The sequence below is a fragment of the Macrobrachium rosenbergii genome, chromosome 44 (genome assembly GCF_040412425.1).
Source record: "Macrobrachium rosenbergii isolate ZJJX-2024 chromosome 44, ASM4041242v1, whole genome shotgun sequence".
Lineage (NCBI taxonomy): Eukaryota > Metazoa > Arthropoda > Malacostraca > Decapoda > Palaemonidae > Macrobrachium > Macrobrachium rosenbergii.
The window spans coordinates 17,010,504-17,028,548 of NC_089784.1; positions in this window are offsets into that span (position 1 = coordinate 17,010,504).

An 18,045-nucleotide genomic window follows, 5' to 3' on the forward strand; every position below is an offset into this window, starting at 1 on the left:
TTAGGTTTAGTGGGAGTGTGCTTAGGTTTAGTGGGGGTGTTTCAGTTAAGTGGAGGGGTGTTTAGGTTTAATTGGAGTAAAATGGAACAATCAGCACAATAATATCTGGATAAATTGGACAGTAACCACAGTAATAACTGGATAAAAGGGACATTCAGCACAGTAATACCTGGGGGACAGTCACCAGGGTAATGTCTGGATAAATTGGACAGTTACCACAGTAATACTTGGATAAAATGGACAGTCAGCATAGTAACCCCTGGATAAAAGGAACAGACTGCACAGTAATACTTGGAAAAATGGGACAGACACTACAGTAATACCACCTGGTTATAAGGGACAGTCAGAACAGTAATACCAAGATAAAATGGACAGTCACCACAGTAATACCTGGACAAATGGGACAGTTATCTCAGTAATATCTGGACAGATGGAACAGTCAGCACAGTAATAGTTGGATAAGAGAGACAGTTAATACAGTAATTCCTAGATAAAAGGGACAGTCACCACAGTAATAACTGGATAAATGGGACAGTTAGTACAGTAATATTCAGATAAAGGGGCTAGTCAGCACAGTTATTCCTGGATAAAGGGGACAGTCAGCACAAGGATATGCATATATAATTTTTGTCCTTTAAAGTTTTCCCGGGCATATAGGTTGGTCATATAGTATATGCATATATATATACATATATATATCTGTATATACTGTATATAGTATATATATATATATATATATATATATATATATATATATATATATATATATATATATATATATATATATATATATATATATATATATATATATATTAGCTGACCAACCTGGCACTGCCCGGAAAAACTTTTGCAGTACTCAAAAAATTTTCCTGTACATCCTTGTGCTGACTGTCTCTTTTATCCAGGAATTAATGTGTTGACTGTCCCCGTTATCCAAATATTACTGAACTGACTGTCCCATTTATCTAGGTACAACTGTGGCGACTGTCCCTTTTATCTAGGAATTACTGTATTAACTGTTCCTTTTATCCAAATATTATTAATGTGCTGACTGTCCAATCTATCCAGATATTATTGAGGTGTGTATGTACGTTTATTTAAGAAAGAGTTAAGCTTAATATCAATCCAGAAAAAGGAAATTTACTTTCAGTGCCACTCTATTTCCTATTTCAAAAGATCCACAGAAATGCTTTTATTCTAAAATAATTTTTGGGTGCAAATCACGTTATGTTTTCTATGAATGAAATTTCGTAGTGAATGTCTTCTCTTATTTCCTACACATTTTTACACCCTTTTTCACGATCTGACGAAAATGACATAAAAGATATCTTTATTCGAATTGCTTCCCCGAAATTCTTTTTGTTCTTTTCTTTTGTCTGCACTTTCAATTCAGTGCCTGAAATCAATAAAACATTTTTGGTATTGAATATATATTTATGGAAGAGAACAGAAAGTCTAGGAAGTAAAAATTATCAGAAAATAAAAGGATAAAACATTTTTGGGGAGATATTTTTTTTTTTAGATGATACCTTGTTTTAGGATGTAGATGCTGCAATTCCCAAAGCTGGAAAATCCAAAAGAGGAAATACCCAGTAAATGGTATGCAAACCTTTCCTTGTGAGGAAAAGGGCAAACTCAGTTCTTCGTCCATGTAGGAGGAATTACATTAAACGAATAGCATTGTCACCCCTGCACTTGTTGGTGAAACCACCAAACTGCTGGAGCATATGGCTTGTAAACCAATAATCTTTACTAACATTGCAAAGACTCAGAAACTGAAAGTCTAAAAGTGGAGAGTTTAAAAAGCGAGTTGGTTTCCCGAAAAAAAAGTAATAGCAATTGATTTTTTAAAGAACATAAAGTTGAATTGTAATCTCATATAGGAATACCCAAATAAAAAAAATGGTATATAGGATTTGGAAGGTTAAGGAGTGATAGTGTCAGAGAGTGTTAAGGGTAAGATAGAGTGGAACAGGAGAAAAAGTTGTGCTGGGAGGGTAAACAGTCCAGGGATTAACAGGAATGATAGAGATAATATATCTCTGAGAGTCTGAGTCTGTGCCTGGATGGGCTCGTATTAAGTAGAAATGATTACCAAGCTATGGTGATTTTAATGTCAGGGAAAGTGACAAAAAAAAAAAAAAAGAGAGATGGCGAAGTTGTTAGACATGGAGTTCAAACATCAAGCAAGAGTCGAGAGAATCTAACGGTAATTATTTTCGTGAAGGGGCTGTTTTGTGGAAGCAGAATAACTACATGCATAGAATACGTGATGGTAGAAAGTAGAATTAAGTACTTTATACAGTACTTGTGAGCCTTGTGTGCAAATATTATTGAGCATTACTGTTATCTTATTAGTATTATTGTTGTCTTTTTGCCGTCTATTTATGGACACTCAAATAGTTACTTTACTCAAATCATAAAGTAAAAATATTATAACCATGTCTTTAGCGAGCGTTGCCATTGTTTTGGATGACATATACCAGTCAAAATAATTTTATCACAAACCTGCAAATTTATCAATCGATTTAATACATAATGTTAATGCTTTTGACTCTATCTATCTCCTTCTGGACTTTAGTTTTAAAACGAACATTTGCTTTAACAAGAAAACATTGCTTTGACATATCATTTCACTTTATAGAGCGATCAACTGATATAGACGAACAATGCCCTGCCATTCAAAAAAAAAAAAAAAAAAATTCCCCCACGTGAAATTATTATTGTGGCTCTGTTACGAAATGTTTGGAACCTCGAGGCACATAAACTAATCTTATGAAAAGTGCATGGATTCTACCGATCCTATAAGACCTTTCAATTCTCATCAAAGTTCAAGGGTCATGCAGAATATTAGTTTCACCTTCAAAATTCCAAATCCGTATTGTGTTACAGAATATGAATATATCCAGACATATATACCATCGACGTCTGAAAAAATTTTATTCTCCCACTACAATAGAAAGACGTGCCTCTGATAATTGTTGTGCAAGTAGGATGGCATATGTTTTACAGTGTTCTGTAATTGGAATGTGACGGCTGCACCTGCAACGATGAAGTGCAACTGCCATGAAAACAGCAATAACTAATATTAATATCTAAATAACTATATATATATATATATATAATATATATATATAATAATATATATATTAATATATAATATATATATATATATATATATATATATATATATATATATATATATATATATATATATATATATATATATATATATATATATATATATATATATATATATATATATAATATATATATTTAATATGTATATAATATATACTAAAAATATATATATATATATATATATATATATATATATATACGATAAAAATATATTGATAAGACAAAGAAGATTTAAAAAAGGAAAACGTTAGGACCGAAAAATTCCTGCTTTAATACCTAGTGTTCTTGACAATAATGTATAAGGAAAAAGGCATGAATGAAAAAGAAATCCTGAAAAAGACACGTACAATCCCGCACGGTTTCCTCTTCCTAGAACCATGTTAGGACGGCCTCATCCTGAATGCCAGCAAGGCGCGAGAAAGAGAGATACAGCAAATGCACGTAAGCTTGAAGAGAGCGAATAAAAATCGAGATGAAAAAATTCAGCAAAGCCTTTCCTACCTTACCTCACTGCCTCCAGCCAGTGGGGTCAATGAAAGATAAATGATGTTGCCTGTTATTGCGTTTTCCTTATAACACCTCGCGAAAGGGAGTTAAATATTTGGCCCAGCCCGCGCAAAAAAAAAAAAAATAAAAATAAATAAATAAATAAATAAATAAATAAATAAATGAAAATTGAGAAATTTGGAAGAAAAGCTGATTAATGGAAATGTCTTTTTGGAGAAAATTCCCAAAAATTGGTACGAATGCAAGGAAACAACTCAAATAAGAAAATTTTATATAAAAATTTGTAAAATGTAGTTCAGTGATGATAGGCCAGAAATGGGTCTGGTCAGTAGTTGGATGGGCCCTATCTAAAAATGCCAGACGTCATCCTCATATAGGCTTCTTGAACATGAGAGTGTCATGCAACCTTAGTGCAAAAGGACATGTTAAAAAGCATAATTGAAACATTCTATGGGACAATTCTCTCTCAGAACAGATCTTACGATGATTATGTGGATATTATCTTGCAAGTGTGAGCCTTGCAGTCGATTACATGAAGGGCTGTTTATGGTTGATAGTAATGAAACTACTTCCTGGGCCTCAGGATTGTAGCAAGTCAAACATGTGCAGATAAAAGTTTTCTGGAATGCTATCTGCAATCTGTAAACTTGATACGGGGCTTTACAATCTTTATTATGGTCGTGGTAATGTAGTACTAAAACAACATTGAACAATATTCTTTTTTAAGGTATCGTGCCTAACTGTTCTGCATTAGAGCAATTTGTAGATTTGTAAAATATTACAATATTGAATGCTTCCTTAGTGCTGGAAGATTTGGTAACGTTAGTGGTCTTTAAGGCACGTAACCTCATGAGGTCAAGTGCTCATATATGTTGAGAAGTAGATCATAACTGGGGCATATCGCCCCCGATATGGGTGCCCGTGATATATATACTTCCTGTCAGTAACTAATTTTTTCCTTCTATTTGCCGAAATATCCATTATTTACTCAGACTCGAGCAGCACGGACGAGTTCCTTGATGGCAAATGCCATAGAAAGAAAGTTTGACAGTTCTTTTAACTCTGAGCTGATAGTGCTTAGGAAACACAGTGCATCTGTTGGAATCTTTAATGTAGATTTCCATAGCCGGACCGGTGTTAGCAACGCAAGGCGAAGACATCACGGAAGGTATTCCCTTAGGCACTAAGCTCACAGATGCAGTGAAGGATGTTGCATTCTTCAGATGTACGTTGAATTTCAATCCCTCGCCCCAGAGTTACCCAAATGTTTGTTTTGAAGCTATTAAGTACAGCCTAAAAATCGTTGTATTCAACAACAACGAATGTTTTCTGTTTTAAGTGTTATATTGCATTGTCTCATTTTCAATTATATTTATAGATATGAATGTATTTTTGTATGAAATCCAGGTACTATATCAGGTATTATCTATAAACGCAGGCTACGTTAGGAAATATCTTTTTTACAAATATAGCAAATGCTATTTCAAAGCACAGATGCACGATTGTTGAAATGAAGTCGGTTGTGGTACCTTCAGAAAATAAAGGAAAGTAAAGAAAGATTCAGTAGAGAAAAAGAGGAAAACTTCCACACAACATTCCTATTTGAAAAAGAAAAATAAAAAAAAAAGTTGTGAAGAAATATTAAACCTAAGTTTGCTTGGCGTCCAGAAAACATCCAATATTCTGGAACAAGTCCGACGGCTTTGTCAAAGAAACTCTTCCAGAAGTATTGGAATATTTGGCTTGAGACGCCTCTGAATATTCAACGTTTCGTTTTGTATTTCGTCTAAGGCGGGTGTGACGCTGAAGCAAAACTGTTTTTTTAATCGCAACAAAACCTTATTTTCTATCTGACAGCTGATCAATACGCAATAAAAAAGAATATACATATATATATATATATATATATATATATATATATATATATATATATATATATATATATATATATATATATATATGATTATTAAAAAGAGATGATATATATAATATATATATATATATATAATTTTTAACTATATATCGAAAATATGGTTTTGTATATTCTTTTGAAAAAAGAAGAGATGACAGTATATAATTTTGGCAAAATTTGTAATTTTTAAAACTATGAACTCTGCCAAAATAAAGGCTTTTAATCATTTTCTTTTGAGTAAAATGTTTATTTGAATATGATTGATTTTTCCAGCGAACTCTGGTGACGTGATTTTAAGAAAAGTGAAAACATCAAATGTATTTGACAGATAAATTGTTTAATCATTAAAGGAACGACAAAAATAAAATCTACCATATATTTGGTGCATGACTGATTGATTTTTATCTAGGTTCTTTTTCTCATTTATCGAGATGTCTCATAGCATTAGTGAAGTTTAGTTTATTATTTGATAATCTAAATAGTGGAGGAATCTGTGACGAATAAGTTTTGATTTATTGTATTAGATAATTTGCTGTCAATTATTCAAGTATTCTGAGTAGTCGAAATAAGGCTGTAAAAACAAAGTGAAAGAAGGTACTGCGAAAAAACCGATTAAAGTAATCAGCATTCCATCCCCAAATCCCTGAGGCAGAAGTCATGTCATGCCTTTCGAATGCAAATAGAGGGATCCAGAACCCTTCACTTTCCAGTGCGGATATTGTGTTCCAGTTGGAAGAATGCGCCGGCTGCTGCATAATGCTGTAAAATGCATTGCTGTTAGAATTGTACCACCCACAGTGAGGACAGTTCACTTTTGCAAACTCGAGTCCAAAGGCTTATGTCGGGGCTGGGGAGTTTCTGCCTGAAGAGGCAGCTTTTATGTCGTCAGTAGCTTTCTGCTTTATTTAAATTGCACAGTTTATAGATAGTCATTGAAAAAGGATGTCATAAAAATGTTAACTTGTAATTGTTAGCGGTTTAATTAACCTCTCACTTATATATATATATATATATATATATATATATATATATATATATATATATATATATATATATATATATATATATATAAATATTAAGCCCCACATCCCCTATTCCGAGAATCCATAGAGATGGAGTTCCCTTAAATGGGACAGCGAGACCAGGGAGAAGGGATAGCCCTAAAGACCGAACTACAACTTGGTAGTTCAAGGGAGCGTTCCTCTGGATAGGTCAGCTCAGGTACTCGGATTAGTAATTCCATGGGGAATATGCATTCTAGTAGTAGCCCTATCCCCTTGTCATAAGAACTATTTCCCTGTGCAGGTTCTCAAATGTCTTTCATGGATGTTAGGCACTCCCTACTTCAAAGAGGCCACGTCCTCCGCCTGAGGGCCTATGGATGGAAAAGCATCGAGGGGGAAAGCAGACAAGATACCTGTCCTGTTAAGCCCCAACTTTCGGGCCTATGCCAACTGGTATATGGGTTACAAGTAACCTGGACAACAAGCCATCCCTTCATTTTGTTAACTGTAGACACAGTGTATTATCTAGCTATTTTGCAAAGTGCACTTGCAGGTTGGTTGCCTGGCAGGTCTGAAATTAGCACTTGAGTGCCAGTTGACTTTTCCTCTCCCTGAATCTCTAATTTTCTTTTCATATATTTCATCTCCCAAAGTCATTTCCTTGTGGATACCCATTGCTACTATTGTATGTGCTCCTCGTATGAATTAAATCTATTAATGGAATAATCCTTGGAATACAGTGACACAGTCTTAATCATCCCTCCATTGTACTAGATTATTGCAATTGAGAGAATCCTTTATGCACGAAGCCTTATCTGGAATAAATCTATTTCAAGATATGTGTTGTTTCACCCCCTCATTGTTCTGCAACCACCGCCTGTGAAATCTTGCCCTAAGAGGCATTAATTCCATTGCTACCTTGCAAGCTATCGGCTCCTGTTGTTCATTTCAAGCTTGTCAATCTAGAGCCATGGCTCCTCATTTACAGTTCATGTTCAGTTTGAATATTTTCTTGAAAGCTATGCTATTGCCTTGTAATGAGGTTTATTTAGTTACCATTTATCCTACTGGTTTGCACACCAGTCATCATTTATTCCATTGTGTAACTGATTCCTGTAAAATCCTTACTAGCCCCATACATCCTATGTTGTGTTGTCTAGACTGTTGCTGATTGTTATCATTGAAATTGGCGGCTGGATTGCTTCTCAGCCCTCAGTTACCTCCTTGCTTATTGTGTAAATTTGGTTACTGTGTAAATAAAGTAATTAAAGTAATAACCCATTTACAGCTAGCTTGCAATGGCAACCTTCTTTTGTTTTAAATGATAATGTACTGGGTAAGTAACTTGTGTGTGTTACATTTCATTACGTATTTGGTTGTGGGTAAGTGCCCCTAAGTCCACAGTTCAATCTAGCCATTTATTTCAATTGCTATACCCATCCAAATATGTAACTATATATATATATATATATATATATATATATATATATATATATATATATATATATATATATATATGTATGTATGTATGTATACATATACAGTATAATATATATATATATATATATATATATATATATATATATATATATATATATACAGTATAATATATATATATATATATATATATATATATATATATATATATATATATATATATATATATATATATATAAAGTTAAAAGGAATTTCCCAAAGGAAAGATCTTAACGAAATAACGTACGTACATAATGATGAAGGTATTTAATATAGCATAGCTATTTCCAATTGAGATAAATTATGTGAAAGATTAAAGAATATCAGTGAACATAACTAAAAAACCAAGACATCCTAGATTAGCTTCAGAAGTTCTGGACCGAGCATTCATTTACTTTCTGTGCTCGTGAAGTTTTATATATCCCTTCCTTTTTTTTTTCTCAGGCAAGGATATTCCACCTGCCATCCCAAATTATATTTGGAATCTATCTATCTATCTATCTAGCTCTATCTATCTATCTATCTATCTATCTATCTATCTATCTTTCGTTCTTTCTTCAGCTGAAAAACCTTATGAAAAATGGTTTATAAATCTATCTTTCTGTAGGTTTAAAACTTATATTAAACTTATCTATCTATCTATCTATCTATTCTATCTATCTATCTTTCTTTTTTCTTCAGCAGAAAACCGTTATGAAAAATTGTTTTTAAACCTGTCTATCTATGGGTTTTAAGCCTATCTGCCTATATGTTTTGAACCTATCTGTCCATAGGTTTTTAAACCTATCTATCTATCTATCTATCTATCTATCTCTCTTTCTTCAACTGAGAACCGTTATGAAAAATGGTTTCTAAATTTATCTATCTACGGGTTTTAAACCTTTAAACCTATCCACGTACCTATCTATCTATCTATCTATCTAGCTATCTATCTATCTATCTATCCATCTGTCTTTCTTGCTTTCTTCAACTGAAAACCCTTGTGGACAGAGTCAACAGACTATAAACCCAAGAGGGCTCCAGTTCTCCCGTGAGTAAAGAAAAGGAAGCATGCATTCTTCAGCACTTGTAAAAATTGCTTTTAAACAACATTTTATGTTCAGTGTCGTAAAATGTTTCCGATTCCTTTCCTGAAGTCTGTTTTTTCATATTTTTCAAAGGCGATACCATATTTTCTCTCCATTATACCTTTCCTGGGTTTGACGACGGTAGTCCGAAATCTAAGATACTTTAAAAGAATTACTGCTTCTCGGTGAATCCGTCTTTTATCCCAGGTTCATCGTTACAAAAGGAGAGATACAACTGTCTGATTTGTGAGAGTGGAATGTCAAACAATGTTTTCTAGCATCCCCCTAGACCCTCGTTTTTCCATCCCTAAACTCTTTAACAACAAATGCAGAAAGCTGGAAAGCTCTTCACGATATTCTGCCCTTCACCTTCTTTTTGTTTTGTTTTTTTCTCCTCTGGGTCAAACCGTATTCAAAACGAGCTTTTACAAATTCAGGTTTCTACATACAATCCTTAAAAGAATTACACAAGACCTCAAGGACATTTCCCAATTTCTCTAAGAAAACTATTCAGTATTTTCATTTTATTTTTTTATATATTAAAGTGGCCTAAGCAATCAACATTTAGAAATGAAACATCTACCTTTCAAGCTCACAATGTACCTCCATCCGTGAAGATCAGTTTTTCACTACGTTAATGTATTAGGCACGTTAACTAAGAAGTATATTTTTAAGTTATTATGAGATACTTTAAGAATGATGCCTCAGAAATGACTATACTCTTTTTTTTATGTTATGAAACTAAAATTTCATTGCGTTCTTGCCACGTTTCTCTCCTGTCTTTACTTCAAGACTGGCAATGCGAACGAAGTAAATACCCATAAGAGGTAAACTTTGAAACGAGTTTCGTTATAGTCATTCTGAACATCCAATATCCTTCTTCGGGTAAAGTTACCCGAGATTCTGCTGAAGACTTCCTGAGTATCAAACTTGAGTTTACACTGATGATGACAATCTCATCAAATATTCCCCTGAAATTAAAACGAGGGAAAGTAAACCAAATGAGTATGATAAGATTAAAGCCATTATTAAAATTTCACGCTTCGATGACTAAGGATATAAAATTAAATTAACGAGTGATTCCTGGTGCATTTACGCATTTTACATACTGCATAATGTGTTTATGAGAAACAAGCAGATGACGAAGGAAAATAAATTAGGATACTAGGAACATTATTTTTTGTTAGAGTTTCCTTAGCATATTTTCTTTAAAAATGAATTCAAAGAAGATAGCATCATTTCCATGTATGTGGACAGCAACTTATGGAAGTGAGCATAACTTGTCCTGTAATATCCGTAGATCTCCTAACCTAAATGTAAACCTTTTGTTTGAGTGTTCCTGGAATTCTATATAAACTCCTTTCTAAGAATTCATAATGGATTTCGAACGTATGTTTTGCCCACATGCGAACACATACGAGAGACATTGTCATATCAATAAACTCAGCCCTCGTTTCAAGTCAAAAGTATACTTTCAATGGGTAAATGACCTTTATTAATTTATTAGCTTTATGATACAATTACTTTCCTTTCTAACTTCTGCCGTGACAAAGTAGGCTCGTTGCTTTGTGTTCTCTGCCTTCGCGCCAGATAAAGTCAAATAATTTTACAGTTCTCAACTCAGTAAAACAGGATGACGTTCCTGCTCTCTCTCTCTCTCTCTCTCTCTCTCTCTCTCTCTCTCTCTCTCTCTCTCTCTCTCTCTCTCTCAGTTCCTCGTTGGACGAGTCGGTAGAGTTGTCGGCTAGCACCCTGCTAGGCCCGAGTTCGAGTCTCCGACCGGCCAATGAAGAATTAGAGGAATTAATTTCTGGTGATAGAAATTCATTTCTCGGTATAATGTGGTTCGGATTCCACAATAAGCTGTAGGTCCCGTTGCTAGGTAACCAGTTGGTTCTTAGCCACGTAAAATAAGTCTAATCCTTCGGGCCAGCCCTAGGAGAGTTGTTAATCAGCTCAGTGGTCTGGTTAAACTAAGGTATACTTAACTTTTCTCTCTCTCTCTCTCTCTCTCTCTCTCTCTCTCTCTCTCTCTCTCTCTCTCTTTTGATGGGACTAAGCCCAAGTATTAAAGGGAGAAAATACCTTTAATATGCTCTGGTAATTCATTTAGAGTTGGAATATATTTGCACTTTCCCTTCTTTGCACCTGTGCCTTGCCTAATTCGCTTTAATCAATCCTTAATGAAGATCTGGGAACACTAAACCGCATGATTTGTATGATATAAGCTTGTCATTAATTAAATGCTAACCTGCAATATTTTCCTGCAAGTTGCGAGGGGGATTTTCTTATATGACTCTCTCACACTCCTAGTTTTATGTGAAGGTCTTTAATTAACAAGAATCCTTTCTTACTTCATAATTCCCGGGGAGAGCCAGGTTCTTTAAATGTACCGGTATGTATGTTACAGGCAGATAGCGAAACCAGGCATTTCACGAACTGCCTGAAATTTCAGGCAGATAGCGAAATGCGCTTAGGGACACTTGATCCTCCAGGGACTAGTACTAAACACGGCGAAACAGTGTAGGTGAGTCACTGTTTCTCCGTGTTTAGTACTAGCCCCTTGGGGAATCAAATGTCCCTAAGTGCATTCAAACTGATAAAAGCTACAACCATGCATTATTTTCTGTTGTATTCTACATGAAATTGCGCACATTTTTATGCATATAACTTTATGAAACGCCTAATATTCGCTGTCTACATGAAATTTCAGGCAGTTCGGGAAATGCCTGGTTTCACTGTCTGCCTGTAACATTATACAGGCCAACGGATATCCTTGAGAAACTAACAAATAGATCCATTCTGTAAATAGTTATGAATTTTGGTGAAAATTTTGATTTTTATCAGAGTATGTTCACCTTTCTACGATCTTAAGATTACCTGATACCCTCCATCAAAATACTATATGAGATTTTTAAGTATTAAAAAATGTAAGTAGTTGGAATTCACGCTAAATTTTAGTTTTCTGTAAAAGAAAACTATTGTGCAGGCTTTGTCTGTCCGTCCGTATTTTATTCTGTCCGCACTTTTTCTGTCCGCCCTCAGATCTTAAAAACTAATGAGGCTAGAGGGCTGCAAATTGGTATCTAGATCATCCACCTTCCAATCATGAACCATACCAGATTGCAGCCCTCTAGTCTCAGTAGTTTTTGTTTTGTTAAAAGTTAAATTTAGCCATAATTGTGCTTCTGGCAACGACATAGGCTAGGCCACCACCGAGCCGTGGTTAAAGTTTCATGGGCCGCGGTTCATACAGCATTATACCGAGACCACCGAAAGAAATCTGTTTTCGGTGGCCTTGATTACACGCTGTAGCGGCTGTACAGAAAACTCGATTGCGCCGAAGAAACATCGGCGCACTTTTTACTTGTTTATTCTCTTAAACAGTGTAAAGGCCGATCTACTGATCGTCGTTGTTTTGCAACGCATATTTCTTTTTAATGTGTTGTTGTTCATGTTTTGTGCCATGCGCATATTCATTTGTAATTATAAGCGAAAGTCCGACAACTAGGAATCCTTATGTCGATGATAAAATTGATAATAATACAAATGGTACTAGAGAATATCATTCATATGACAACTCTGGCGGTGGATACTGAAGTACCATCACCTGGATCATAGTGTTTTAGTGCACAGCAACAAGCTATATCAGATTAAAGGTAAACAAATCATTGCGCAAGTACACATTTATGTAAAGTTACAATGCAAACTTTAGGGTATCAAGGAGCAATCTAAGGAGATGCAACTTGGAAAGCTTACGGTGCCTTTAACGTGTAACCAGCAAAGTAAGGCAAAACGTCAGCCGCAAGGAAATAAAATAATTGAAAGTAAAGAAAGGAAAACTATCAGAAGTAAGATGATCCGAAATCTGAACTTTCACCCAATCCATTCCTAATACCCATTCAGTTCTGTGTGACGGTATGCGGCCACCATGAAAAAAAACGAGAATAAAGAGGAGCGCCTCAAATCATATGTTCTGCGATGTAAAACTGCCAATTTCCTTTTACAGTTCCATGCGTTTGCGACAAAAATAATCTTACAAGGGTGCGTGGATTCTTGTAGCACAAAAGTTAATTAAAATACTGTACTGTTAAACTGAAATTAAACGACGGTCTAAGTCGTAGAAAATGATACTTCTAAAGTACTGCGATTCGTGATGTTTGTAATCTGATATCTTTTTATATTTATACACCTTTTTATTTATTTATTTATTTATTTATTTATTTGTCAGATATTTTCGTACGTGCGATAACTCACAATACCGAAGGCTGACTCTTCTATAATACTGTCTAAAGGACAAACCTCCAGTGTTTTTCTTGTTGAGGTTGTTGAATCTGTTTTATACCGTGTCTAAATATTGTCAGCTAAATCGAAAATTTTCGAAACACAATATTCCTCTCACGAGGGAGTATCACCGTCTCTATACATCTGGAATAAAAAAGACAAGGTGTAATTAACAGAATGATGGACGAAATGTCAGGTTATAATAAATAGAAAATCAGAAGCCGAGGTTCCTTTCTGTAATTTTTCTACTTTTCTTTCAAATGCTTGGCAATGATAAATATTTCAATGATTTATCATTAACTACTGGAAACTTGAAAATTTTGGGATATTATAAAAAAGATTTTTAAGAAGCTACAACCTCAAAGGTCCTTTAAATAGTTATGTATTCATGGAAATGGTAAAAAAAAATGTTGGGGTGGGGATTGTCCCCAAGTTCATAAAACATTACCAAAATGCGTTTATTTGTAATTGCCGGAAAAATTTAATTGCCTGAGACTGATTTTTAATTATCATTTATTCCTTCTCTATATTTCAATGATTTTGTTTCATCTCCTTCCTTCGTAGAAAGACTAGTCTCGTTTACTCCATGCACTGTGCGTTAATTTGCATATAAAATGAACCTATCTATCTGAGTGTAGTAAAAGCGGTAACCCAGTGTTATATACAGTCTCAAAATTTTAGGCTCTTGCAAAATAAATCTTTATCGTGAGTTCGCGATATGACATGGAAATGTAGTTACAGTTTCAAAGTGGTCGAGCTATTTCAAGAGAATTAAAGTTAATATCTATTAATCCTTTGATGTTACGTCCATCACATATTAATTTTGAACAAATCACCGGACACAATTAGTTTATAATCCAGATCAGCCACAGTGAGATTATCAGACGTATTCCTCTTCTATTTTTTTCGACTCTGGTGTCATTAATAGCCAGACTGATGAATACTATGTAACAGCAATCCTCATGGGCAAATCGTGAACCTTATTTTACAAAAGTATGAATGAATAACGATTACTTTCCTAAAATTTATTTTATGTTCAATTATCAAGTCACAATAAAATCCAGAAGATCTTTTTAAAAGTCGATGATTAATAATTACACAATTGAGGACTTTAGCATAGCTGCAAAGATGTTTAGTATATAAACAATTTCTTGTAAAAGAAAGGAAAAATTCCGATCAATGTTGTTTTATAGTTTATACTATTCCATGATGAATTTCACGGCCTGAAGAAGGAATTACGATAGCTTCAGATTTTTTGTCTCTACGCTGGGGTATTCACGTGTTTTTCTTTAAAATACCTGTTAATACCGATAACTGAGATCACTGATCCCTTTTAAAGCCACTGTTTACATGTGATTAAACGTTGAAGCAAAAAGCGAAGTTAGGGTAAAAGTCGATTGACTTGGATGGCCATTTTACATGTTAAACAATACACTCAATGAAGAAAAGACGCGTTTGCTCACATTTTCGTTACCAATGAAAAGATATGTTTAATCACATTTGCGTTGCTAATAAGTTCAAAGTTAGGTTAACAGAATAAATTATCATTGAAATTGTTAAAATGACATGGGGATACCAAACCAAAGAACTTTTATGCATCATCTCTTGTTTGTCGAATAATTTACAATGTTAAGGCTACGAATGAACAAGCTCTTTGGAAACAACGATATTTACTGTATAACGATAAAGGAAGTAAGGTATACATGTAAGGACTTGTTTTCGCTTCGTAACTGCAAGCTGGATCAAATATAATCCACAATATTTTCAAGTCCAGTTTTATATGCACGTTGAACAAACCGTCCATCAGTAATTACGCAATCATTTCAACAAATCATCTAGACAAAGCACATTAAAATTCAGCACTCTCGTCAGGTAACCAAATAAACCAAGTATTAGAGCAACAAATTGTATTACCCTCCTCTGGACTGTATTATCGGTATAGTTATTCTCCATTAAAACTATTACCATTTGGCATTTTGTACATCTATTTTTTTTTCTGTGATCATAGCCTGATTAAAGTGATTCCAAAGTTTAATGACATGACGTAGGCGCTACTTCTCCTTGATCCGATGTTGCAAATTACATTGACAGTTCATGATAGTACTCTGTTGTCATGAATTTTATAATTATGTCGGTGGGGGCATAGTTTATTAAATATTAACGATGTAACTGAACGTTATCATTTTTGTCATTTATCTTGTTATTTTCTGGAGTGCTTCCCAGCTTTAGAAAAGCCGTTTTGTATGATATATTGATACGGATCGGACCAAAAAATTATCTTTTATAATATATGAAAACATTGTAAATTTGAGTTTTTAGCTATTATGAAAGTTGTAATTTTGTGGTTACTAAATCTCTTTTAATGACAATTTTAATGAGGCAATGGCAAATGATCAGTCGTGAAAATGAGTAAGCTGCCATAATGATTACATTACAATTTTTTTTATTGAAAATTTAACTAAAAAGGGTGAAAAATGGCAATATTAAAATATACAAACGCGCGCGCAAAAAAAGTGCCACATACCCGCACCTCACAAAAAGGGCACCGATATTGTAATAAATTTTGTATTTAATAAAAGAACAATAACCACTATTTATTAGTTTCAAACTTCACGACATCTGAAATGATCGTAAAAAAAGTATTATGTGTAGTTTTCAAGCTTATATGGGTTAACTTCATTTGCGTCTTTGAGCATTTCAAGATTTGATATAAACGAAGCTAAATTGTTTAGGAAAACTTACGTGAAATAATTACAAAATAATTATTTTATTTGTTTTGGAACTACAAAATAATTGTTTTTTTTATTTCATATTTTATATGAAAAACCAATTAATTTTACAAAACCTTATCTTTGACACTGTGTTCAATGAAAATTGTCTTCTTCGAAAAACAAGTAAAAAATGGGCTGAAATTTTTAGGCGTAATCGATTTTTCTGTACAGAGTATAATCAAGGCCACCGAAAATAGATCTATCTTTCGATGGTCTCGGTATAAAGCTGTATGAGCCGCGGCCCATGAGACTTTAACCACGGCCCGGTAGTGGCATGTCCTATATCGCTGCCAGACGCACGATTATGGCTAACTTTAATCTTAAATAAAATAAAAACTACTGAGGCTAGGGGGCTGCAATTTGGTATGTTTGATGATTGGAGGGTGGATGATAAAGATACCAATTTGCAGCCCTCTAGCCTCAGCTGTTTTTAAGGTCTGAGGGCGGACAGAAAAAGTGCGGACAGAAAAGGCGCGGACGGACAGACAAAGCTATCTCAGTAATTTTCTTTTACAGAAAACTAAAAGTAACTTAAAGGTGATTCTTTCCGAAAAAGCACTGAAAGCCGTCGCATGGTTTGGTTTCGTTATGAACAATTGGTTCTATTTTATTTACAAGGCATGAAAAAAATTTCTAGTATTAATAATAATTTATTTCGTTTACCAATTTTAAATAAAAAAAAATTACGGTAATAAATGTAATTTTTTTAATATTTCACCAAATTAAGTGCAGTTTTCTTACGAAACCTAAATGATGAGCTACAAGTTCGTCAAAAGCACTCCTTACTAGATCTGTATTTCTTCATTTATAAGTGGTGGCAGAACTGGATGGACTTATTATGGTTGACAATAAATCATATTTTTCCGATCAGTGATTTAAATGACATTGTGGATATTTGCTGACATTAATACCTATCTCAAATCCATGAATATGTCTTTCTTGGTTTTCAAGGAGGTGATTTTTTTAGGGAGTTGGTACTGAAAATCCCTTTTGTGTTTGAAGATTTTGATAGAAATTTGGTAGGATTATCCAACTGTTGCATGATTAAAGCTTCAGCAAAATTATCCAAATGGCGGCTATGTTTTTGTTTTGAATTTGGAAGTCTTCTTTGTTTTCGTTCTAGGGACTCAATCGTCTCGCATATTACCATACCACAGAGTGAGTTAATGCGGATGGATCAGATGGATGGATCTGGTGAGGAGGGGATATGGGTGAGGAGGGATATGGGTGAGGTGGGACTGGGCTCCGGAGGAAGATGCAAGGAATAGAAATAGATGGAGAAAGTTGACTCGAGCGGCCGACCCTGCTATACAGTGAGACTAATGAGGTCGAAAGAAGAAGTAAGTTAATGCGGAATGTAGAAAGTGCGAATGTAAGGAAATAGAAACAAGGGCAAATTCTAAAGATGTTTTCTACAACACTTAATGAATGAACAGGAAAAAATTCTAATTACTCTGCAATAATTCCACTGCTGTTATCGTTTACTGGGCATAGATTTCTCGTCCTCTCTCCTCTCTCTTTCACTGAGGATTTGTCAATACACCCCGGTCCTTTCAATGGGCATTGGTTCTCGCCCTTCGCTCAGCCATTCCAGTCAATTTATATTGTGTGGCTCGGTAAAACTTCTCCTTTTCAGTTTTAATTACCTAAGGTGGATTGGGTTGTATGGTTGTACGGAGTTCATTTGAATAAACTACTAACGTTAATTACTTTATACAATATCAGTCCACACACGTTGTGGATAAACACACACGCATACACACGTTCATTCATCGCTAGTGACGACTTTCCAAGCTGAGATAAAAAAAAAAAGCGAGTAATCTTATTGTAAAATGGTTTGGTTCCCGCGATACCTAAATTGTAAGTGAATATCAGAAACAACA